This window comes from Macrobrachium rosenbergii, chromosome 6 (genome assembly GCF_040412425.1).
Source record: "Macrobrachium rosenbergii isolate ZJJX-2024 chromosome 6, ASM4041242v1, whole genome shotgun sequence".
Lineage (NCBI taxonomy): Eukaryota > Metazoa > Arthropoda > Malacostraca > Decapoda > Palaemonidae > Macrobrachium > Macrobrachium rosenbergii.
The window spans coordinates 23,266,648-23,291,780 of record NC_089746.1 but is presented as its reverse complement, the minus strand read 5'-3'; the positions used below and the strand labels follow the sequence as shown (position 1 = coordinate 23,291,780).

The 25,133-nt window shown below is 39.4% G+C and overlaps 1 protein-coding gene and 1 long non-coding RNA gene across 5 annotated transcripts in view; one reads left to right on the top strand and one right to left on the bottom strand.

The window, feature by feature from the left end:
- The window catches only part of Tbca (Tubulin binding cofactor A), a 258,271-nt gene that overhangs the window by 31,963 nt on the left and 201,175 nt on the right, over window positions 1-25,133 (bottom strand). The window lies entirely within an intron of this gene.
- The window catches only part of LOC136839731 (uncharacterized), a 29,647-nt gene continuing 10,792 nt past the window's right edge, over window positions 6,279-25,133 (top strand). The window contains exon 1 of the long non-coding RNA XR_010853443.1: window positions 6,279-6,401. This is a non-coding gene — a long non-coding RNA (uncharacterized lncRNA). The remainder of the gene's footprint in view (window positions 6,402-25,133) is intronic.

The following is a 25,133-nucleotide window of genomic DNA, read 5'->3' as shown; positions in this document are numbered from 1 at the left end:
AAAAGGAAGAAAAATTAGTAGCTTGGAACCTAGACGTGGTCTTAAAGTGGTTGTCAGAACCCTGTTTTTGAACCTCTTAAGTTCAGTCTCTATGAGAGATTTAACAAGGAAGACTCTGTTTCTGGTAGCATTAGGTACATCTAAGTGTGTTAGCAAGCTACACATTAGATAAGAGAATCGGTTTCTCTCAGGGTAATGCTATTTGTTCATTTACCCTTGGGTTTTAGCAAAAAATGAGACCCTCAATCCGTGGCCTCGTTCCTTTTCTATCAAAAGTCTGGTAGATCTCTTAGGGCCTGAAGAAGAAAGGACCCTTTGCCCTGCAAGGGCACTAAAATACTACTTGCAAAGAACGGGAAAAGATTCATGGTGCATCGAGCAACCTTTGGTGCTCAGTTAAGAATCCTCTTGCGTCCACTCTCAAAAAAATGCCCTGGCATTTTTTCTTAAGGATCTTATCCTGTAGGCTCATTCACAGTTTAAGAAGGATGACTTACCATCAGTGAAAGTACACAAAGTAAGAACTATAGCCATGTCCATGGCTTTTAAACAATTTGTCGCTCTCCTCAGTTATCCAGACAACGTTTTGGAAGTGTAGGTCAATATTTGCCTCATTACTTGAGCAAAGTCAAAACTATATATGAAAATTGCAGTACCTTGGGTCCATTTTCGGTTGCTGGCTTGTGTTTGGAGAGGGAGTGAAACTATCCCTTCCATACTTTTTATCTTCACCTTGAAACGAGTGTTGAGTCATAAGGAAGCCTGGGGTACTATGTATGGGAGTGCCCACCAGTTTGTTTTTTTCTGTTGTATGGTGGCGCTTTAGTTTATGGTCTGGCGACTACATTGCTTACTCTGGTTGCTTTCATGTTTATGTTACTGAGCTCAGGGCAGGGGGCAACATTTTAATTCTTTATCTGCAATTGGAAAACTCCTTTGCAGTAATGAATCTCAGTAAAGTAGCAGGCTCTTCCTGGCTATACTGCCACACTGCTATGGGTTGAGATGATCACCAACCAAAGGCAATATTCTCCTGCAGCAGCTCTCTCACCAGGTAAGGAACCAGAAAACATTTGATCAACGTTAGCATTTGTTCTATTCTCATTTCATTACAATTAACAATGTGTTAGAATAGATAGGGTCACGTGCATCCCACCTCTTTCAATGAGGGATTCAGCTATATAATTATTTGGTAAGTTACTTAAATAAAATGACATTTTTATAATAAAAGAGAGTTGTATATATACTTACCAAGTAATTACATGATCAGACCCTCCCTCCTCCCCTCGCATGCACAGGAAGGCATAAACATATTGAACTCTTTTGATGAGCTAGTTCCTCTTACCCCGAAAGTGGGAGGGTTAGTCGCTAACTAAAACAAAAATAAGCGCTACCCCTTCCAATTTCAAAAATTCTAGCTGCCTGTTAATAGAAACTTATGGCTGTGTAATTACTTGGTAAGTATATATAAAGTTTTATTTTATTATAGAAATGTCATTTTGTTCCTGATCAAGTACCATTTTCACCATGGTGGAAGGAAGAATATTTTTTCTTTCCTCAGTTGTGCCAGAAAATGAGTATTATGGCTAATCAGCTGAGCAGGTATGATCATATTCAAATTTTGTTGTCAGAATGGACCCTGCACCCATAAGTTGGTAAGGTTCTATGTGAGTTGAGGGCACTCCCTTTTAGATCCTTTTTGCCACAAGATTCAACTTTTGCCTGACGGTTCAGGATCAAAAGCTTGGGCATTAGTCACATACTGCGGACTGGTCTTATCTGGCTCTCTATTCTTTTCCCCAATGGCTTTGATTCAGAGGTTCTGACAAATTCAACTAACTGCAAATTACACGACCATGGTGACTACATGGTCACCACTCAGCGAATGGTTCCCAAATTTTCTATCTCAGCTGCTAGACTGCCTAGACCCATCCCATTCAGGAGGGATCTTCTTATGCAGCCTGGATGCATGGGGTTTCACCAAAACCTCCCAATGCCTCAGCAGTCCATGCGGAGACACTTGATTGTCTCTTGTGAGCAAGAGGTTTTCTCAAGGAGTGCAGAAGATGTCATTAATTCCCACAGGAAGTTGACTAATGCATTGTACCAGAGACATAGGTCTGTCTGTAGAGCCTGGTGCTTTCCAAGAGAGTATGTCCTGTACCCATACCTCTATATAATGACCTTATGAAGTGCTTTATTCACTTATGCTACGCTAAGGTTTGTATGTTCATGTTATTAAGGAGTAAGCATGTGTATTAAGAATTTCTGGTCTAGATATCACTTCTAACCTGGACATTAGTGAACCCTTCATTTCCTTAAATCTGGATTCCTAAATCTCTGATTAAACCACTGGGCTGGGGGCTTAGGCGTAATGCTCAAGTATTTAAGTATGCCTCCATTTAAACCCTAAACTTATCATTCATAAAAGATTTGATAATGAAGACAGTTTTTACATTGCCCACATTACAGCCCCTCTCCTGTAATGGTGCTTTACTTCCCAAGGGACAGTCCTTCCTTTACCCTTCAAGGCAAAGAATAAATATTAAGTCTCAGGCTCTTCCTCATTTTGTTTGTCCCCAATTTGTCTTCCTTTGTGTCAGATTGTACCCTATGTCCAGTCACATCTCTGTCTCTAAGAGCTGACAAAGGACTAGTGACCTTAGACAGTGTTTTATACCAGATCATCCTATGTAAAAATATTCCATGGCCTCTGTTTGAGAACCTGATCAAGAAAAGTATTACACTAATCTAGAACCCTCTTTCTCCCTACCCCTAAAGATAAGTTTCACAAGGTGAGAGCAGTGGCAACTTTCTTCAGGTTCCATCCTAGAGTGTTGTCAACGCAGCCCAATGGAGATGTAACTCCATATTTGCCTTGGCGCTATTTGCAAGATGTAGAGATTCAGTATGAATCATGCAGAGCACTTTCACCCCTTATTATGACAGGAACTCACATCCTGAACGATTAGGGTATCTAAGCTTTAGCCTTTCCTATTTACTTAGGAAGTTTTTGGGGAGTATGCAGGTGTCTATTTTGAGATAGGTAAGAGCCTTCTTTCATTTACTGTCTTTGCTCTGCTGGCATAGGCACAAGGCCTTTGTCCCACTTTCATTAGTGAGAGTGGTATCCCTTGCAAGGAGCCTCCAGCATCTTCAGAGGTCCTTGCAACTTAATAAATTAGTTCTCTGCTGACAGCAGTACCAGCTGATGGATTCTAATCATTAGGTAAGAAGCTTGTTATTCTTGGTGGAAATTTGTTGTTTTCTCATGGGTTGTAATTATTTGGTCTCACACCCATTTCCCACCACCTTTTATTTAATGTGTGAATGAGCTATCATAATAGAGGTAAGATTCATTTCAAAAATAGAAAGTTTTATAATGAGATTTATTTTTAAATGCTTACCCCCTCTATTATGTATTACACTAACCTCCCCACTCATGTGGACAAAGAAAAAACTGAATGGTAAACAGTAGATGCTTGAACTACCCAAAAGGGTTAGGTTAGTAGACAGTTCAAACTAAACTATCCTATTAATTTTTAGTTTTCGCACACAATTGTTGTCCCCCATCATGCGAAGAACACAGCAATCATAATAGAGAGGTAAGCATTTAACCCTTAAACGCCTGTTGGACGTTTTAAACGTCGTCCAAAATTGTCTGTCGAATGCCGAGTGGACATTGCAAACGTCGACTGAAAATGCTTTTTTAAATATTCGCGGAAAAAATAGTTGTAGGCCTAGTTTGCGGAAGATTTCAAATCTCGCGCCTCGGCGGATGCTGGGAGTTCACGGATCCAGCTGTTGTTTTGTTCTGAGCGTCACCCAGACGCGATAATGCGCTAATTCCCCATCTCGCATCAGAGAGCATCAGAGCAGCACCTTGCAGGAGCAATATTTTTGACGCAGGCGTGTTTTGTTGAACTTTTGCGAGTGTTAGCGTGTTCGTGCTGCAACAGAACGTTTGCAGAGATGTCACAAAGGCGTCAGGACCGTGAAAGCGATACTGCCTGTCGGAAGTGAGCATGTAAGGCGAGTTTTAGACTGGGATGCTGGAGAAGGACCCAGCATCCAAAGTGAATTTTAACATTCAGTCAACTTTGACTCGACCGAAATGATCGAAAAAATGCATCCGTAAGCCATAATTATTACATTCGAGTAACAATCAATCATTTACCTTCATTTTGCAACAAACGGAAAGTCTCTAGCACAATATTTAGAATTTTGGTGAATTTTTGAAAAAATTTTCCCTCCGCTCCGCACACTAACTCCGCTGAAAATCCTGTCATTTCTTGCGTCAGCTTGCCGTAATTTTTTCGCCGTTTCATATTATTCGTTACATAAAGTGTTATACATCAAAATGTGCGCAATTTCATGTAGAATACAACAAAAATATATCATTCCTTTAGCTCTTCACAGTGTTTTAATATTTACATCGAAATCACGATAACTGACAAAATTTTAACATTCGGTCAACTTTGATTCGACCGAAATTATCGAAAAAACGCATCCGTAAGCCATAATTATTACATTCAAGTAACAATCAATCATTTACCTTCATTTTGCAACAAAACGGAAAGTCTCTAGCACATTATTTAGATTTTTGGTGAATTTTTGAAAAAAATTTTCCTTAGCTCGGCGTCAGGCGTACTCATGAAAATCCTGTCATTTCTTGCGTCAGCTTGCCATCATTTTTCGCCGTTTCATATTATTCGTTACATAAAGTGTTATACATCAAAATGTGCGCAATTTCATGTAGAATACAACAAAAAATATGTCATTCCTTTAGCTCTTCACAGTTTTTTAATATTTTTGCCGAAATCATGGTAACTGACTAAATTTTAACATTCGGTCAACTTTGATTCGACCGAAATGATCGAAAAACGCATCCGTAAGCCATAATTATTACATTCGAGTAACAATCAATCATTTACCTTAATTTTGCAACAAATGGAAAGTCTCTAGCACATTATTTAGATTTTTGGTGAATTTTTGAAAAAAATTTTCCTTAAGCTCCAGCGCATCGCCACTCTGCTGAAAATCCTGTCATTTCTTGCGTCAAGCTTGCCGTAATTTTTTTCGCCGTTTCGTATTATTCGTTACATAAAGTGTTATACATCAAAATGTGCGAAATTTCTTGTAGAATACAACCAAAAATATGTCATTCCTTTAGCTCTTCACAGTTTTTAATATTTTCGCCGAAATCACGATAACTGACAAAATTTTAACATTCGGTCAACTTTGACTCGACCAAATGATGGAAAAACGCATCCGCAAGCCATAATTATTACATTCGAGTAACAATCAATCATTTACCTTCATTTTGCAACAAACGGAAAGTCTCTAGCACAATATGTAGATTTTTGGTGAATTTTAAAAAAATTTTCCTTCGCTCCGTCTTGTGTGGACTCTGCTGAAAAATCCTGTCATTTCTTGCGTCAGCTTGCCGTAATTTTTCGCCGTTTCATATTATTTGTTACATAAAGTGTTATACATCAAAATGTGCACAATTTCATGTAGAATACAACAAAAAATATATCATTCCTTTAGTTCTTCACAGTTTTTTTATATTTACATCGAAATAACGATAAATAGAAAAAATCAACCTTCGGTCAACTTTAACTCGATCGAAATGGTTCAAAAATGCAATTGTAAGCTAAAAAACTTACAGCCTAGTAATATTCAATCAATTTCCTTCATTTTGGCACAATTGGAAAGTCTCTAGCACAATATTTTGATTTTTGGTGAATTTTGAAAAAACTTTTTACGTCCGCTGTTTAATTCATGCATCATTTTGTGATAATATTTTCTCTGTGTTGCTTTAATCGTTTTACAATCTGTTATATACCAAAATCATCGCAATTTAGTGTACAATACAACTAAAAAAAATTAACTCATTAGCTTCAACCGTTTTCCTTACAGTGCGATTTGTATACAATTATATACTGAGTTTTTTTTCGCTGTCATATATTCAATATTTATATATGATAATGATATTTTTTTTATTTCTGATGGTTGCATACTAAACTTCAGGCAATGAGAAAAAAGGAGCAAAAAATGAACTCTTAATCTTGAAAACTAAGCGCTGTGATTTTTTGAAAAACTTTTTCCGCAGCGCTTCTACCTCTCGGAGGCCGCATGACTCGGGAGACGTTTTTGAAAATAGGGCTTCGGTGTTAAAGGGTTAATAAGAAAAACTTTTAAAAATTGTTTTTATATTTTGTAAATATCTATTATATATTTTGTAAGAACAAATGAATTTTCTGCATTTCAGTCAGCTCTTGGGAGTTTTTGAAGAGGGTGAAGAAAGTCCCCACAGAACCACTAGGTATTAGACCAGAGGCAGAAGGTGCTCCAAACACACCACAGCAGCCATCTGCACAACCTACTCCACAAGCAAGGTAAGGAGAGTTTCAAAATGTTGTCGCCTGATAGATATTCATTGTTTGTTTCATTAATGTTCTAAAGGCCTGAACTTTTTCATTGTTTTCAAGTTGGTCGGCATTAGCTCATTCAGAATAAAAGCGGATGTACTTTGGGATGTCAGTAAATATTTTTTTATTTGCTGTATTATGGAAGCAGGATCCAACTTGTATTGTAATATGAGAAAATATGCAGTATACTGTGGTGAACAACAGCTTAGTGCAGTATGTCATAGCCTCATTTGTGGCGCTTGTACTAAAATGCGTCATAGGCATATATGAACATTTGTTACTAGGCAGGTACAAACGTGAAGGTTTTTACATAGGATTTAGCTTGTGAATGTGAACTGTAACAACCATTTAACTTTCAGACAAGGTCATTAACTATTGACAGGTAAGGGGAAAGCCATCTTGCGAATGAGAACTGCAACAGCCATTTAACTTTCAGACAAGGTCATTAACTATTGGCAGGTAGGGAAAGCCATCTTGCAATGTGAACTGTAACAGCCATTTAACTTTCAGACAAGGTCATTAACTATTGACAGGTAGGGGAAAGCCCCGCCCACTTGTTGGTATGCACTCCGCTTGGCTTCCAGCCGCCGTCGTGTATAAACATCTCTGCAGACTCTGCCCGACTTGCTGTTTGCTTTCTTTCATTTTTTTCTTGCTGGAGTATATTGAATTGTATGATTGTTGAGTTTTGTGTATTGAGTAAAGATGAGCCAAACCCCTCAATCAGTTAAGTTTACTACCTTGGATAGGAAACCTAAGGTTTTTAGGCACTGCCCAGGGGAGGACAGGCCTTGTAATAGGATTCTCTCCTCCAGTGAGGTAGATCCTCATGCCCTTGGGAACAAGTGACAAATTTTAAAATTTATATTTTCATAGGTAAACAAACCAAAAGCCTTTCATAGAGAAGGTAGCCCACCCAGTTGGGCTGGAACCACAAATGGCTTGAGTATGGAGTGGGCATGATGTTCTAGGCCTGCCTCTGTTATTCTTTTGTTTTCTCAGTCAGTATACAGATATCAAGGACATGCACAGGAGAAGGACTCTATATGAAGGTATTGGTTTGTTTACCTAGTAAAAATACACATTACTTTTAAAATTTTTAGTTGTCATGTAGGGACTTTTTGTATTGTACACAATTGGGTCAGTATGATAGGAACAGATTTAGAGGTTATTAAATGAAACTCATTTTCCTTAACCTAATTTATTACTTTAATACAAATGGTAAAAACCTTAATTTGACAAACTTATCCACCTATACCTAACTTAATACTACCACCCCCAAAAGAGCCTAAACCTAATTCCTAAACCTAAATGTATAACAACCATAAAAAAAGCTTTAAAGCTTTGCTGTTAATAAATGAGGAAATCCAATGTTATAATTTTACTTCCATGGTTTTTCACTGTCAACATCAACTTCAGTAACCTTTTCACTTTCTTGATTCACCCTCAGCCTTCTCAGTCTTACTCTTTTTCTGTCTCCTAGTTTTATTCTTCACCGCTTCACAACTTACAAACTTACTCTTATGATCTACCATAACAACCACTCCTATACTTCTGCTTGCAGTTACTGGCAAAGTTACACAATCAGTTGCCACTTACTCAAACGGCTCTTTTATACTCAACTTCAAAACAGGTATTTTTCCCTCTGACATTCTTCACATGTAACTGCCACATCCGTACAAATTTTCCTGAAATATGGGGAAAACATTCACTCTTTCATACACTCGACTAACTTAAACTTCCCCATATGTCTATATTTCTCATTGACTAACATACACATCCCCACTGATCCACTCATCGAAAACACTGGAACATACATCAACTCTCCCATCCTCTCTCATGAAAAAAATACACCACTCCTTCACACAACACAAATCACACAGTACAGCTCTCAGATACACCTCTTTAACTCACTCACTCACTCACTATCAAACACTTCTGCTGCATCTCCTCAACATCCTCTGTTGTTAGCAATTCATTCTCACTTGTCCAACTCCACTATATCCTCCTCCTCATTCAGACTCCATCAATCATTCCCACAAACCTGGCCATATTTACAGCCTCACTTTGAATTTACCCCATTACAACCTCATCTTTCAACAGAACTCCTTTCCCAACATCCACCACCAATCCATTCTTCCTCAAGAAATCTATCCCAAACAGGAAATAATCGGCATTTGCCCATCCCCAGTGCCACAAAACACTCCTCCACCTCAAACTCTCCTAACTTTACCTTCAACCTCACTTCCTCCCATTCAACTGATCATCTTATTATACCTCTTATTGACACATTCACCGCTCTCCTTTTAACGCTTCCAATTCACTCTCTCAGCATCCCTAATCGCAAGACGTTCACCAATGATATTTGTGCTCCTGTGTCAATCAAACCATAGTACTGTCCTTCACTGACATCTACTCCCACAATCATTGCATTGCCCCCTCCTGTGCATGCACTGACACTTGTCTCTACCACCAACCAAACATCCTTCACTTACTTCCTTACTGCCATCTTCCACTCCCATCAACTCCAACATTCTCTCCTCAATGTTTTCCTCCTTCTCATACTTCCATTCATAGCTCTTTTTCTCTACAACCTAGTTATAGTCTACCCCACTCAAACACTGCAAATGCAACTCACGCTTACTCTCTTTCACTCTCTCATGCCAACACACTATAGGTTTTTCACCCTCAACATGTACAAACACAGGCACCTTATACTTCTTACTCACTGCCATCAAAACAACCTGAAATAGGGCTGCTACTGGACACATCATAGCCCTCAGACTCTTCTGATACCGCTCCACATTTGACATTCCTAACCATCCAGTCCTCTTGCAAACTTCTTCAGTCACTTCTACCCTCAGTTCATTTACACTTCTAGGCACCGTCACCTTCAAGCCTTTATCTGCCAGATCATTCAATCCATACCACACACTTTCAGACGTCTAGTCACCACACCCCCTTACTCTCACGTGTTACTACCAATCCTCTTGGCAGATACTCCCACCTTACAACTGTACTCTTCTTGCAGCCTGTCCATTCTGACAGTGGCTTTGCAGTTCCCAAACAATCTTCCACAAACTTCCTTCGAAACTCGATCAATCCCAGAAATCCATGCAACTCTTGCACAGTCCTGGGTTGAGGGAAATTTCTCACTTTCTTCACAAACTTTTCTGCCTTTTGTACTTCAGACTCACTCACCTTATGACCCAAAAACTCCACCTTTTCCATGAACCACTCACACTTACTCACCTTGACTTTCACCCCCACCTCCTCAAACTTCTTCAACACCACTCACACCAATTTCTTGTGCTCTTCTACAGTCTTACTCATCACCAAAATGTCAAGAAACGCCAACACATTTTCACTGGGAAAACCACTCAGTACCAAATTCATTGCTCTCTGAAATGCAGCTGGGGCATTAGCCAATCCAAAACTGAGATTGCAGAACTGATACTGTTTTTTCCTAGTCAAGAAAGCAGCTATCGTCCTACAATCCTCCACCACTGGCATCTGATAATACCCCCTACCCGGTCCATCTTGCTAAACACTTTCATCCCATGAATACTGACACAGTCAGACACCACACACACATGAAATCTTTCTTTCACTGTCACTTCATTTACTCTCCAATAATCAAAACACATTCGAAGTGTCTCAAAAGGCTTTCTTACCAGCACAATTGGACTATTCCAAGCACTCTTACTGAGTTCAGTTACTCCTATCCTTTCTAATTCCTCACACTGCTCTTTGATCTCTTGTGTTACGGGAGCAGGGAAATGTCGTGGTCTGTGATAAATTAGTGTGTCGTCTGTCAGCCAAATACAGAACTCTGGCAATGTAGGTGTCCCAAAGTCCTCATCACCTTGACTTAACACACCCCTCCTTTCCCACAACAGCTCATACACCTGCTCTTTCTCTTTCTTGCTCAACTTCTCATTCAATCTCACCTTTTCCCTAAGCTTTTCTTTACTCCACTCTTCTGGCATTTCCCCTTCAAAAATCACATCATATCCCTTACCGTGTTTATCATTACTCAAATCGATCACACTTCTTGAGCTTCCCAATCTATCACCCAGATGTATGCTCCTCCACCTTTTCTTTTCACATCTCCACACACCTTAGGGTCCCTTACATCCATAATTCCATCAAACACATGTGCAACCCGCTCTATCTCATAACACGAGAGCTCCCATCCAACATGAATATGTCACCCAAACTTTCTGCACTGACTCAACATTGGTTCTCCACGAAACTTTCACACTTTGCACACTCCCAAATCTTTTGGCAATTGTACGTCCTCCATTGCATACACCTCCACTCCAGAAACCATCTTCAAACTTACTTGTCCATCCTCGTCTACATACAACTTCACACTTGTTTCACTCCTCATTCATATCTCTATCATTTTTTGTTACGGGTACACTTTTACTGTTTTTCTTAAAAAATGCGTACCCCAGCAACATATCATACCTCTCATTCACTCTGTCCATAACATAAAAAGCATCCTCCTCCAACCTTATTCCTGCAACTGTAACGGACTCAACAAACCTCGCGCACACCTTTACTTCCAATCCTCCAATCCCTGTTACATATCCAGCACATTCCTCCCTCCGTGCTACTCTTTCTTTTATTTTCTCATAACCCTTTCTGAAAACCACATTTCCACTACAATTGGTATCAATCAGTGCTTTCAGTAACACTCCACCACATTTTACTCTAACACACATAACGATCTCCTTGTTCCCCGAAACAGACGTTCCCACTTACAAACCATTCTCTCACATGCAGTACATCTATCCCTTCCATACCAGAGGGCTCACCACAGTAAATCCCTTTCACGCTTAGTTTCCCTGAGGTTGGGGTTTGGGACGGCAGACTTCCTTCACTTGACCCTCCATTCCACATCCTTCACACTTACTCAGAGGTTCTTACATGCCTTAGCCCTTTGTTGGCCGAGTCAGTTGAGTTTCAGACCGTCATTCGATGGGCCGGAGTTCAATTCCCGCCGCCGGCTGATGAAGAGTTAGAGGAATTTATTTCTGGTGATAGAAATTCATTTCTCGCTATAATGTGGTTCGGATTCCACAATAAGCTGTAGGTCCCGTTGCTAAGTAACCAATTGGTTCTTAGCCACGTAAAATAAGTCTAATCTTCGGGCCAGCCCTAGGAGCTGTTAATCAGCTCAGTGGTCTGGTAAAACTAAGGTATACTTTAACTTTAACTTCTTACATGCCCTGGCAAAATGCCCACTCATTCCACAGTTTCCACAACGACTTCCACTCCCTCCTACACTTTTTCCACTCTGGCAGTCTCTCACTTGATGCCCCACCTTTCCGCAGCTGAAACACTACAACTCTTTTGGTTGTGGGCAGTCCACCAGCATATGCCCTCTCTTTCCACAGCTGAAACACTCACCATTGGCCAGTCTGCAATCTGCTTTCACATGCCCAGCCCTTCTACACCTGTAACACTCCTTGTCACTGCTACTCATTCCCATCTGACTTCCCCTCAAATTCCCATTTGCTCTACTTGCACTTCCACTCCTAAACCTCTCTTGGCTTCTGCTCCAGTTCCTTTTCCCATTATTCCCCACATTCACTTTCACATTCTTTTTTCCTCTTTTCCATCCGGTCTCTCCTACACTCCTCCAACAAAGCTCGCATCACTCCTATCTCCTCCCTCACCAAAGCGTCCTTATATGTCCTTCCATCTACCACCTCAGACCCAACGTACATCTTTGGTTCATCATCCTCTACTCTCAGGTCTTCAAGGATCTCTAAAACATCCTCCCAATTTAAGCTCTTCCCCAACCACCACTTCCGATCTTTTTTCTTCTCATTCAAAATTACCCTAATCTTTTCGGAGATGTTGGCCAAGAACTTCTGTATGATTTGTTTGTTTTCCTCAATTCCTTCCTCTCCATACTTCCTTCTGGCCAAAGCTTCTAACCTATGGGCATACAAACTCACTTCCTTTCCAGGTTTCATCTCACCTCCTCAAACCTGTCATCCTGCTTGTATACAATACTTTCCTTCATTCTCTTCATCTGCTTAGTTACTCTAGCCTTCATGGACTCATACCCTGGCTCACCCTCGCACATACTTCTATAGCACATCTTTAATCACCTGTCTAAGAACTCTCCCAGCCATTTCATCCACACACTTTTATTCTCCCCATACTTCTGCCTGCAGTACTTCTCATACTCACCAAAAAACTCACATATGTATTTTCCATTCCCGATGAAAAATTTCTTAATCAAGGGAACCTCCCTCAGGAACATTGTTTTGGCCTCTGTCACCTTTGCCTCACTCAAACCTTCACCACTACTACTACTACTGCCACTTCCACCCTTCCAGTTGTTCTCAACTTCTGATTCCAAGCTACCCTCCAAATCCGGGAACTCAACTCCTCTTTCCTCGCACCTCTCCCTTTTGTGTTCTCTTCTTCTTTCCTTTTTTTTCTTACTTTTCTCTTCCTCATCACTTTCACTCACCTCACTGATAATGTCATCTACCATGGCAGGTGCTCCCTTACTCTTACTTGACAACTCCTTTCCTTTCTTAGGGAATTTCTCCTTTGCACCTTTTACCTCATCGTTCTCGCCTTCCCAATGTTGGGCCCACTCTTAGCCATTTCAGCCATCCTCTTCTCCGTCACATCCTTTCTTGCAATCAATTTACTTTCTCTTACCTGGGCTTTCTCATCCATCGCCTCCATTGTTGTAACTCTCCCTTACCTGGGCTTCCCCTAACTTATCCTGCGTGCTGACCATCATGCACATCAGCCTATCCAACCTCTCATTCCAACCCTGCTCCCCCTTCACCTGACCCAACACTTTCCAAACCTTTTCTCTCCGCCATCTCCAGTCATGTACCGCACTCTTCCTTTACTATCACGGGCCCACATTGGGCACCAAAGTATTATGTAGGGTTTTTTTTTTATTGTACACAATTGGGGCAGTATGATTGGAGGTTATTAAATGAAACTCGACTTTCCTTGACCTAATTTTATTATCTTAATACTGCAATGGTCATATAAAAACTGTAATATGATAAACTTATCCTCCCATACCTAACTTAGCCTAACTTAATACTACCATGACCCCCAAAAGAACCTAAACCTAATTCCTAAACCTAAATCTATAATGACCACAAAAAACTTCAAAGCCTTGCTGTCAAGGAATCAGGAAATCCAATGTTATATTTTACTTCCATAGTCTACATCAACTTTTCAGTAACCTTTGACTTTCTTGATCCACCTCAACCTTCTCTGTCTTAATCTTTTTCTCTCTCCCTCCTGGAGGTGATTTCTCCTTTTTTTTCTTTTTCACACTATACTTTACTTAAGGCTTCCAACAGAGCCAAGAGCCCACCATCTTTTTATGCACTACTCAACAGCATCCCCTGCCTCTGCAATTTGCCACAGTTTTCCGTTTCTTCTCTCCAAACACTACACCTCCTTGCAGAAACAACTTGAGTACAAAATGCTGAGTGAACCACAGATGCGCCCCCAAAACTGTACTCCCAACTTTCCTCCACTAGTGTCACATTACAACCACCCATGCCTTTTATCTCTCGTCTTCCCACTCCATGAGTGCTTTCTGATTCCAGTGGCCAAGGAAGTGACACTCCACAGACGCAATCAGCTTGTTTCTTCCTCTCCAGCTCTTAGACTGATCTGGCAATTGCCAATGCAAATCCTATTATATCTGTAGGTTCCCACGGTTCAGGTGAAGGGGAGCTCCTCACTCTACGCTAATCCACTTAAGCAAACTGCAAGTAAAAAAAAAGAAAAAATACTTAACTAGTGTGCTCCTTCCTGGCATACAAAAAAAAATCACAACAGCAAAATGAAACAAACAATCCACACAAACCATTCTTTCATCATACAAACCCAAAATTCTAAATGCCACCATAATGTACTTCTGTGATATTAATCCCCAAGTACTTTGTGCTCTTTACAGAGGCCAGGATTGGTGTAAAGACCATCCTAGCAAAAAGAGTTAAGGATGGCTCTGCTACCTATTTGCTTAAGTTCAACTCCAAATTGTAGAGGAGCATAAAGGCATCTCTTGTTTGTTTGGGGGTTAATAAACCTCCCTTCATGCCTCTGCTGGTGTTGCTACTCCTGTTGCTAAGCATGATTGCAGTTAGTACAGTCGACCCCTGGTATTCACGGGGGTTAGGGACCACAACCACTTGCAAATAGCCAAAATCTGTGATATGTTGGAGCCTCCTCTCTAAAAACTGTTATAACAGCCAAACGCCCTGTAGCAGCAGGTGCCCTGATGCAGCCAGGCACCCTGGTGTGGCTAAGCACCCTGAAGCAGCCAAGCGCCCTGCAGCAGCCAGGTGCCCGAGGTGGTCAGACACTATCTTGTTGGAGCGCCCTGGAGCTTTCGAGCTTCCTGTAGCGCTTGAGCCCCCTCAAGACTCCAAGCTCCCTGTATCTTCTGATTATCCTTCTCATGCGTTGGACCCAGCTCTTGCGCCTTTGCAACATCAACTGGATAACATCCTTCAACTTTTACAGAAAACTGCAGCACAGACAGCTCGTGAATCAAGACCCAGTTTTGTCTCCGATCTCCTCTGAAGACGAGGAAGAGGATCAGAACTGGTCTTCTGTGCCATATGCGACATTCCTCAAGTTCCTTCTGCAGCAGTTCCCGTATTTTTCCACACCAGCCGCTCCTTCCTCTCCAGCTTTGTCTTTCTGGATGAGCAATCAGCCTGTAGATTTGATGAGACTTCCCAAGGTTGTTCTCTCTTCTTCATCGAAGAAAGCTCTTCGCCAGGTAGAGAACTGGCTTTCCGAGAAGAGAGAACAAGGAAAACATGTTTTAGTGTTCCACCCTCTCGTCTTGCACGTATGCTGTACTTGTCTTATGCAGCAGGAGAAGCTCCTTCCCTGGGAGTGGCTGCCTCCTCCCAGGGGGACTTTTCTGTGCTCATTGATGCGGGGTGTAGGTTGGCTCTTGCTTCAGCCAAGACATTCTTTTCAGCCCAGGAGATAGACCATCTTTTGAAGAGTTTGTTCAAGTCCTTTGAGGTGTTGAGTTTCCTTGACTGGTGTGTGGGAGCAGTTGCCAAGAAGCTTCAAGATCCTCTTTTTTTGTGTGATGAATCTTCAGACATGTTTCATTTCCTCCCCTGCGCAGGAAACCTGTTAGAGATGGATCACAGGAATTAGCTGGTCTCTCGCATCAAAGGGCGTTACGGCCCCACAGAAATCGGCTCTTCTTTGGACAAACAACATTTGTTCCCACAATCCACCATAAGTGAGATTGCATTGAGCCTACACAAGAAAATCGAGTCAAGATTTATCGACCCAATCAACGAAACACCAGAGGGACTAGTCTGCTTTCTCAGCTAAACCCTCATCTCCTCTTCAATCAAAGCCTTTTCGTGGAGGGAATCAAGAGACTGTGCTCCAGGTCCCGAGGATCAGTTAGATCTGTGCCCCGTGCAATTAAGAAATCTTCTTCTTTCAAGCCAGCCTCTTGCAAGTGAGAATTCAGTCCTTCATGCTCCAGTAGGGGTAAGGCTTTGTCTCTTCTGGGAGAGATGGAGCAAAAGAGGAGCGGATCAGTGAGTTGTGAAAGTTTTAAAGGAGGGATACTCCATCCCCTTCAGGGAGAATCCACCACTGGCCAGTACTTCCGTCATATTGACGGCTTACTCCATAGGATTGGAGAGATATTCAGCCCTATCAAGGGCTCTTTTATGAGCAAGGAAGCCATAGAAGTAGTAAAGGTAGACTCAAAAACTTTTTACAGTTGCCTTTTTGTAGTGCCCAAGGCTTCAGGGGGTTGGAGACTGGTGCTAGATATAGGTGTGTTGAATGTCTTCAAAGAGAAGACAAAATTCAACTTGGAAACCATCCATTCAGTTCTCACTTCCATCCATCAGGGAGATTTCCATATTCTGATTCACCTGGACTCAAGGAAATACCTTCGATTCGTTTTCGAGGACCAGATCTATCAGTTTCGAGCACTTTGTTTTGGTCTCTCGACTGCCCCACAAGTTTTCACTTGAGTGTTGGCTCCTTTGGCGGGTTGGCTACATCTGGTGGGAGTGAGTATTGCGCTATATCTAGACAATTGGCTGATTCGTTCGTCCATGAAGAAACGTTGCATGGAGGAGTTGCAGAACACTCTTCTTTTTAACCAGGAATTGTGACTGTTAATGAATTTCGAGAAATCTCAAATGAATCTCACTCAGAAAATTCTTTATTTGGGAGTTCTGATAGACTCTCCGAGTTTTCGGGCTTCTCCATCACTCAGGAGAGTAAAAGACTGTCTGAGGAAGGTAGACCTCTTCTTCTCGCTTCCCTCTTCCTCCGCTACCCAGTGGATGAGTCTCTTGGGGACTCTGGCTTCTCTGGAGCAATTTGTGAGACTGGAGAGAATACACGTGAGACCACTCCAATTCTGTTTAAGAGCTTGCTTGCTGGTATCGGAAGGTGCATTAGGACTGTCACTTTTTTTCGATAACCCCGGAGATAAAGGAGGATCTGCGGTGGTGGAGGTAAAGGAGGATCTGCGGTGGTGGAGGTCCATAGACAGACTTTTGGAAGGGAAATCTCTCTTTCTGGTGAGCCCCGACCTAGGCTTCTTTTCTGACGCATCGTATCTAGTTGGGGAGTGCTCCTCGGGAATCTGGAAGTCTCCGGGAGGTGGTCCTTGGAGGAGAAAGGACTTCATATCAACGTAAGAGAGTTGAAAGCAATACAGCTAGGTCTGCAACACTTCGCAGCGCAGGTTCACAACAAGACTATAGCATTACACAGACAATACCACAGCCGTAGCATATATCAAACATCAAGGGGGAACCCACTCTTATTCGCTCTGCGAAATAGTGAGAGACCTGCTATGCTGGGCGGATCGGAATCAGAATCGGTTAGTCACCAGGTTCATACAGGGCAAGTGCAATGTCCTGGCAGACGAGTTGAGCTGTCACAAGCAAATTCTGCCCACAGAATGGATACTAGATTTTTGCGTGTGCTCCAACCTTTGGAATTTATGGGGTCAACCAGCCCTAGATCTATTCACAACTTCCAGGAATCACTGCCTTCCTCTGTTCTGCTCCCCGTTTCTTGGCCCTCTACTTGGGCGATGGATGCGATGATCCTGGACTGGTCTAACCTGGATCTTTATGGTCTCAAAAAGTGCTGATAAATACTTATTTCCAAAGTTTAAACAATAGATATGACCCTAATCATCCTCCCAAATTTTTAAGCTAACTTTTACATAAAATTCAAGTTACTGTAATTTCATTTAAAAGTTAGCTTTATAAATTGCCCTCAAAAAAAGAAATAAATGGTTGACATAGAAAAAGAGAGTTGGAACAGAATTTTTCTCTCTCCCCTGCCGACTGATCTATTTTTAGAAGTCTTTTCGACCTCTTTTTAATAACTTCTTTATTCTACGTCCCTTTCTCCTTGTTCTGAAATGCTTTTTCATGAACAGACAGTGTTTTTATTTGGACTAATACAACTCTTAGTTATTATGTCTCTATGTTTTAGAACGTATTTGCCACACTAGCGCATTTAGGCTACACTTCGTAGACAGTACAGGTAAAACTAGATCAATTTAAAATCTATTGTACAGGTAAAGACATACAGAGAAATAATAAGTTGTAAAAATGTGTGAGCGCTAACTATGAACGAGAGAGAGAGAGAGAGAGAGAGAGAGAGAGAGAGAGAGAGAGAGAGAGAGAGAGAGAGAGAGAGAGAGAGAGAGAGAATGTTGTCCTTACTTAAGAGAGTGAAATTATTTATCAATTATTACAGAGACAGAGAATAACGAGAGAGAGAGAGAGAGAGAGAGAGAGAGAGAGAGATTGTCCTTATTTGAAATATCAAGTTTAAATTATTTATGAATTATTACGGAGACAGAGAATAACGAGAGAGAGAGAGAGAGAGTTGTCCTTACTTGAAGTATCAATTTTAAATTATTTATCAATTATTACGGAGACAGAGAATAATGAGAGAGAGAGAGAGAGAGAGAGAGAGAGAGAGAGAGAGAGAGAGAGTTGTCCTTACTTGAAATATCAAGTTTAAATTATTTATGAATTATTACAGAGACAGAGAGAATAACTTGAGAGAGAGAGAAAGAGAGAAGTCCTTCTTACGTTAGATATCAAAAGATGGAAATTCATGATTTATGAAGGAAAAAGAAAGAAAGAGACATAGAGACAGACATAGTACCAGAAATCCTTTGACACACTGTGGGGAATGACTGATATATTTGACAGCTTTGCCCTCGCCCCTCTCTTCAAAAGTTTCACAAAAGATTGGGAAATGATATTTGTTTGTTTAAAATATCACATAATTTACTATAGAAGTGTTTAAATTTTGTAATTACAGTTATATTATTATTATATTAATATTATTATTATTATTAATATTTGAAAATTAGGACTTGAACAGGTCTCCCTCTCTTTATGCGAGGGTTAGGGGACAAAAAAACCTTGCATGTATGTATTGAAATTGCATAAAGAGAATATATAAACCAATGGGAAAAATAGGGTTAGGTTCCCAGGTCATGAATATATCATAATGAATAATATTTTTCACGGTTAAAACGAAAACAAGTATTACAGAATGCTTTTATCATACACAAGTAACATAAAATGCATAATTTCTGGCGAAAAGGTGCATAGAATGGTGGCTAGGTAAGCCTCATACATAAACAAAAGAATGACAGTGACGCTGAAATATTTTTTCTTTGAACAACAAATGCATAAAAATGTTTTCTCTTCTTTTCTTTTTTCTCTACGAAAACAACAAATGAGCAGTTCAAGAAATGAAACATTTAATTTACCCCCAAAAAATTTTGATTGATGAATAAGAAAATTTTTTTACATCTGTGGGGTGGGGGATGGATCATCTGGGCCCGACTCAAGGAACGGAAGAGTGACGTCGAGTGTTGATCGTGATGACGATGACGAATGTCCAAGTTCAGGTGTACTGTTCCTACTAGACAGTGCTGATGTTGCGGGTTCTGGGGTGGTAGACAATGGTCTAAAGAAATTTAGCATGGTTGATTGCTTCATTACATTTCTCTTATGATTATAAAGTTCGTTGTATGGAGCAAGCACTTCTTATATCTGCCGTTTTAACTTTAAACTTCTCTCGTAGTCAGGATCGAAATTTTCGAATTTCTGAATTAATGCTTCAGTATCGGAGAACAATTCAGACAGTTTTTTCGCACTCAGATCTTTAATTTTCATATCATCACCATCATCATCATTTCCACTTTCTTCTACAGCTGTCGCCGCTGTCATCCATCCTTTTTTATTTGCATACCAGTGAACAGGCATCGTCTGTTTACTTACGCCTATTAATGCACAAGGGTTTTGTCCGTGATAAACAGCTGCAGGCTTTAACTTGAAATCACCTGCCGCGTTGCCATGTAATGTCAATGTTATCCTATCTTTAAAGGGCTTGAAACCAGGGGAACTTTTTTCTTCTCTGCTTATATACATTCTATTAGTCATACTTTTCCAGAATAGTCCTGTCTCGTCGGCATTAAAAACTTGCTTTGGGCTATATCCCATTTCACGCACGATAGCTTTAAGTTCTTCTGGAAATTTGGCAGCAGCGTCATGGTCAGCACTTCCACTTTCATCACACAAAACGATATTATGCAAATTCTACGAATAAATTTATCTAACCATCCCTGACTTGCAACAAAAGGCTCTGGATCTTTTATGTTTTCATTTTCAACCACACGCTGATAAAAATGTAATGCCTTTCCTCATAAAACACTATTTTAAGCTTTGAATGCTTTACTTTCATCTCACATTCAATATAGAGAGAGAGCATTTTTTCCATTTTTTCAACCAGTGGATTTCTGACTCTTGTTATTTTTGCTGATAACGGAGTAGACTGTATCACTGAAGCACGAATCTTTTGTGCATTAACCTTAATATTCCTAATTGTGGATTCACCAGCTCCAAACACACATCCAAGAGTGCTATTACCATCACCTGTGTCTGCTCTCCGTAATATTTCCAGTTTTGTTTCAAGGGTCAGAGCTTTTCTTTGACACTTTGCAACACTTTCATTTGAAGAAGATGATGCTGGTCGTTTGGGTCCCATTATGCAGAAAAATAACTAGCAGTATGAATATGAAATAGCGAGAACTAGTAAACATACGATCGGGATTGTGTTAGCTACAGACTGGGCACCCGAACTCCACAAATAATACTGTATTTGGCGCCACATGCATCACTCAGCTGTTCATGCAGAGATGAAATGAGTATTGTGATGCGCATATCTTACTCACATAATTGCGAATTTTCCCTCGCAAAAAAGAATGAAGGTATAAAAATGTAATTCGCAAAATAGTGAATTCGCATATGTAGAATTTGCTAAAGAGAGGGGGACCTGTATTAGGTAAATCAATTATTTGTCAACAAAACAAATGAACAAGTACATGTAACCATAAAAATTCTCTCTTCTCTTACATGTATATGATAAAATAAATGATTTACCCAATAATAAGTGCTAATTTTTAAATAATAATAATAATAATAATAATAAAACTGTAATTACAAAATTTATACATTTCTATAGTAAATTATGTGATACCTAAACAAATATCATTTCCCAATCTTTTGTGAAACCTTCGAAGAGAGGGGCGAGGGCAAAAGCTGTCAAATATGTCAGTCGTTGCCCACAGTGTGTCAGAGGATTTCTACGTAGGCTACTATCTCTCTCTCTCTCTCTCTCTCTCTCTCTCTCTCTCTCTCTCTCTCTCTCTCTCTCTCTCTCTCTCTCTTACCTTTTTCCTTCATAAATCATGAATTTTCATCTGATATCTAACGTAAGGAAAGCTTCTCTCTCACTCATGTTGTTCTCACTGTCTCCATAATAACTGATAAATAATTTCACTCTTAAGTAAGGACAACCATACTCTCTCTCTCTCTCTCTCTCTCTCTCTCTCTCTCTCTCTCTCTCTCTCTCTCTCTCTCTCTCTCTCTCTCTCTCTCTCTCTCTCGGATTCGCAAATGTCACACGTCTGTGAAAAAATTTTGTATGATAATTAGTTAGGTTCCCATGAAAAGTTCATGTGTCTGTGAATTCGCACAACTTGAATCGTGTAAGATCGAGGTATTACTATATATATATATATATATATATATATATATATATATATATATATATATATATATATATATATATATATATATATACACAGTAATACCTCTGACTTGCAATTCAAATTCACAGTCACATGAATTTTTCGTTGGAACCTAACTAATGGTCATACACAAGTTTTTCACAGACACGCGAACACTGAGAAACCCTGCAAAAGTGTTTGTTTAATTATTTATGTAATTTATAAGTTTTCAAGCTTTTATGTGTAAATTAAATAACATTAAATATTATTAAAAGTAATAATTTCTCTCTCTCTCTCTCTCTCTCTCTCTCTCTCTCTCTCTCTCTCTCTTTTTAATGAGATGAATTTTTATGGTACATGTATACAGGTATGTGTATTTGTATGATAAATAAACTTTTTACCTAATAATAAGTACTAATTTTCAAATAAGTTAATAATAATAATAATAATAATAATAATAATAATAATAATAAAACTGTAATTACAAAATTCGTGTTATTTTTAACAAACAAATTCTTTCCTCGTCTTTTGTAAGAAGGAGGTGAAGGCAAAAGCTGTCAGACATGTCATTTAACATGACAAGAAGGGGAGTGTTGCTAATCAGTGGTCAAATTTTACTTGTAATTCTCTCTCTCTCTCTCTCTCTCTCTCTCTCTCTCTCTCTCTCTCTCTCTCTCTCTCTCTCTCTCTCTCTCTCTCTCTCTGTGTGTGTGTGTGTGTGTGCGTGTGTTGTGTCCATAATAATTCATAAAAAATTTCACTCTCTTAAGTAAGGACAACAGTTATCTCTCTCGTTCGAAGTTAGCCAACCTACGTATTACAGCACTGTTTCTCTGTATGCCTTTAACTGTTCTGTAGATAATTTTGAATTGATCTAATTTTACCTGTACCGTTTACAAACTGTAAATGTGCCGTTCTAAAACATAGAGACATAGAGCATTTCAGAACATAGAGCAATTCAGAACAAAGAGAAAGTGACAGAATAAAGAAGTTTGTAAAAACGAGGTTGAGAAGACTTATAAAAATAGATCGGTGGAATGGGGGAGAGAGTCACACCATTTATTTCTTTTTTTAAGGGTAATGTATTAAGCTAACTTTTAAATGAAAATACAGTAACTTTAATGTCATTTAATAGTTAGTTTAATACTGAATTTCCATCTTTTGATATCTAACATAAGAATAACTCTCTCTCTCTCTCTCTCTCTCTCTCTCTCTCTCTCTCTGTAATAAAATAATTCATAAATGATATAACTTGATATTTCAAGTAAGGACAATATATCTCTCTCTCTCTCTCTCTCTCTCTAAAGCTCTTTGTTGGGTGAGTCGGTAGAGCTGTGGACTAGCACTTGCTAGGCCCTAGTTCGAATCTCCGGCCGGCTGATGAAGAGTTAGAGGAATTTATTTCTGGTGATAGAAATTCATTTCTCGCTATGATGTGGTTCGGATTCCACAATAAGCTGTAGGTCCTGCTGCTAAGTAACCAGTTGGTTCTTAGCCACGTAAAATAAGTCTGATCCTTCTAAGTAACCAGTTGGTTCTTAGCCACGTAAAATAAGTCTGATCCTTCTAAGTAACCAGTTGGTTCTTAACCACGTAAATAAGTCTGATCCTTCAGGCCAGCCCTAGGAGAGCTTGTTAATCAGCTCAGTGGTCTTGTAAAACTAAGGTATACTTAACTTTTTCTCTCTCTCTCTCTCTCTCTCTCTCTCTCTCTCTCTCTCTCTCTCTCTCTCTCTCTTGTGTGTTATTCTCACAGTCTCCATAATAATTGATAAATAATTTCACTCTCTTAAGTAAGGACAACCCCTATCTCTCTCTCTCTTTCATAGTTAGCGCTCACACATTTTTACAACTATTAATTCTCTATACATCTTTACCTGTACAGTAGATAGTTTAAATTTATCTAATTTGACCTGTATCGTCTACAAAGTTTAAATGCGCTAGTGTTGCAAATACGTTCTAAAACATAGAGACATAATAACCGAGAGTTGTATTAGTCATAATATAAAACACTGTTTGTTCATGAAAAAGCATTTCAGAACAAAGAGAAAGAGACACAGAATAAAGAAGTTGTTAAAAAGAGGTTGAGACGATTCTAAAAATAGATCGGTTGGAAGGGAGAGAGAGAGAGAGAGAGAGAGAGAGAGAGAGAGAGAGAGAGAGAGAAATTCTCTTCCAAATCTCAGTTTTTATGTCAACCAGGTAAAGACGTATAGAGAATTAATAAGTTGTAAAAATGTGTGAGCGCTAACTATGAACGAGAGAGAGAGAGAGAGAGAGAGAGAGAGAGAGAGAGAGAGAGAGAGCCAGAACCAACACATGCGGTAAAGAATCGCCTGGTTCAAGGGTTGTCCCTACTTAAGAGAGTGAAATTATTTATCAATTATTACGGAGACTGAGAGAATAACACACGAGAGAGAGAGAGAGAGAGAGAGAGAGAGAGAGAGAGAGAGAGAGAGAGAGAGAGTTGGCTTAATACATTACCATTAAAAAAGAAATAAATGGTTGACTTAAGAATATATTGTGTGACTCTCTCCCCCATTCCACCAATCTATTTTTAGAAGCCTTCTCAACCTTGTTTTTACACTTTTTTATTGTCACTTTCTCTTTGTTCTGAAATGTTCTATGTCTCTATGTTTTAGAACTGCCCATTTACAGTTTGTAAATGGTACAGGTAAAATTAGATCAATTCAAAATTATCTACTGTACAGTTAAAGACATACAGAGAAACAGTGCTGTAATACGTAGGTTGGCTAACTTCGAATGAGAGAGAGAGAGAGAGAGAGAGAGAGAGAGAGAGAGAGAGAGAGAGAGAGAGAGAGAGAGAGAGAGATAACAGTTGCCCTTACTTAAGAGAGTGAAATTTTTTATGAATTATTACGGACAGAGAGAGAGAGAGAGAGAGAATTACAAGAAAAATTTGACCACTTATTAGCAGCACTCCCATTCTTGTCATGTTAAATGACATGTCTGACAACTTTTGCCTTCCACCTTCTTACAAAAGATGAGGGAAGAATTTGTTTGTTCAAGATAATACAAATTTTGTATTACAGTTTTATTATTATTATTATTATTATTATTATTATTATTATTATTATTATTATTATATTATTAATCTTATTAATATTTGAAAATTAGTACTTATTATTACGTAAAAAGTTTATTTATCATACAAATAAACATACCTGTATACATGTACCATAAAAATTCATCTCACTAAAAGAAAGAGAGAGAGAGAGAGAGAGAGAGAGAGAAATTATTACTTTTAATAATATTTAATGTTATTTAATTTACACATGAAAGCTTGAAAACTTTTAAATTACATAAATAATTAAACAAACACTTTTGCAGGGTTTCTCAGTGTTCGCAAATGTTCGCGTGTCTGTGAAAAACTCGTGTATGACCATTAGTTAGGTTCCAATGAAAAATTCATGTGTCGGTGAATTCGTGGAACTCCAATCGCGCAAGTTCGAGGTATTACTGTATATATGTGTGTATATATGTACACACACACACACACACACACACACACACACACACACACACACACACATATACATTCATCACAT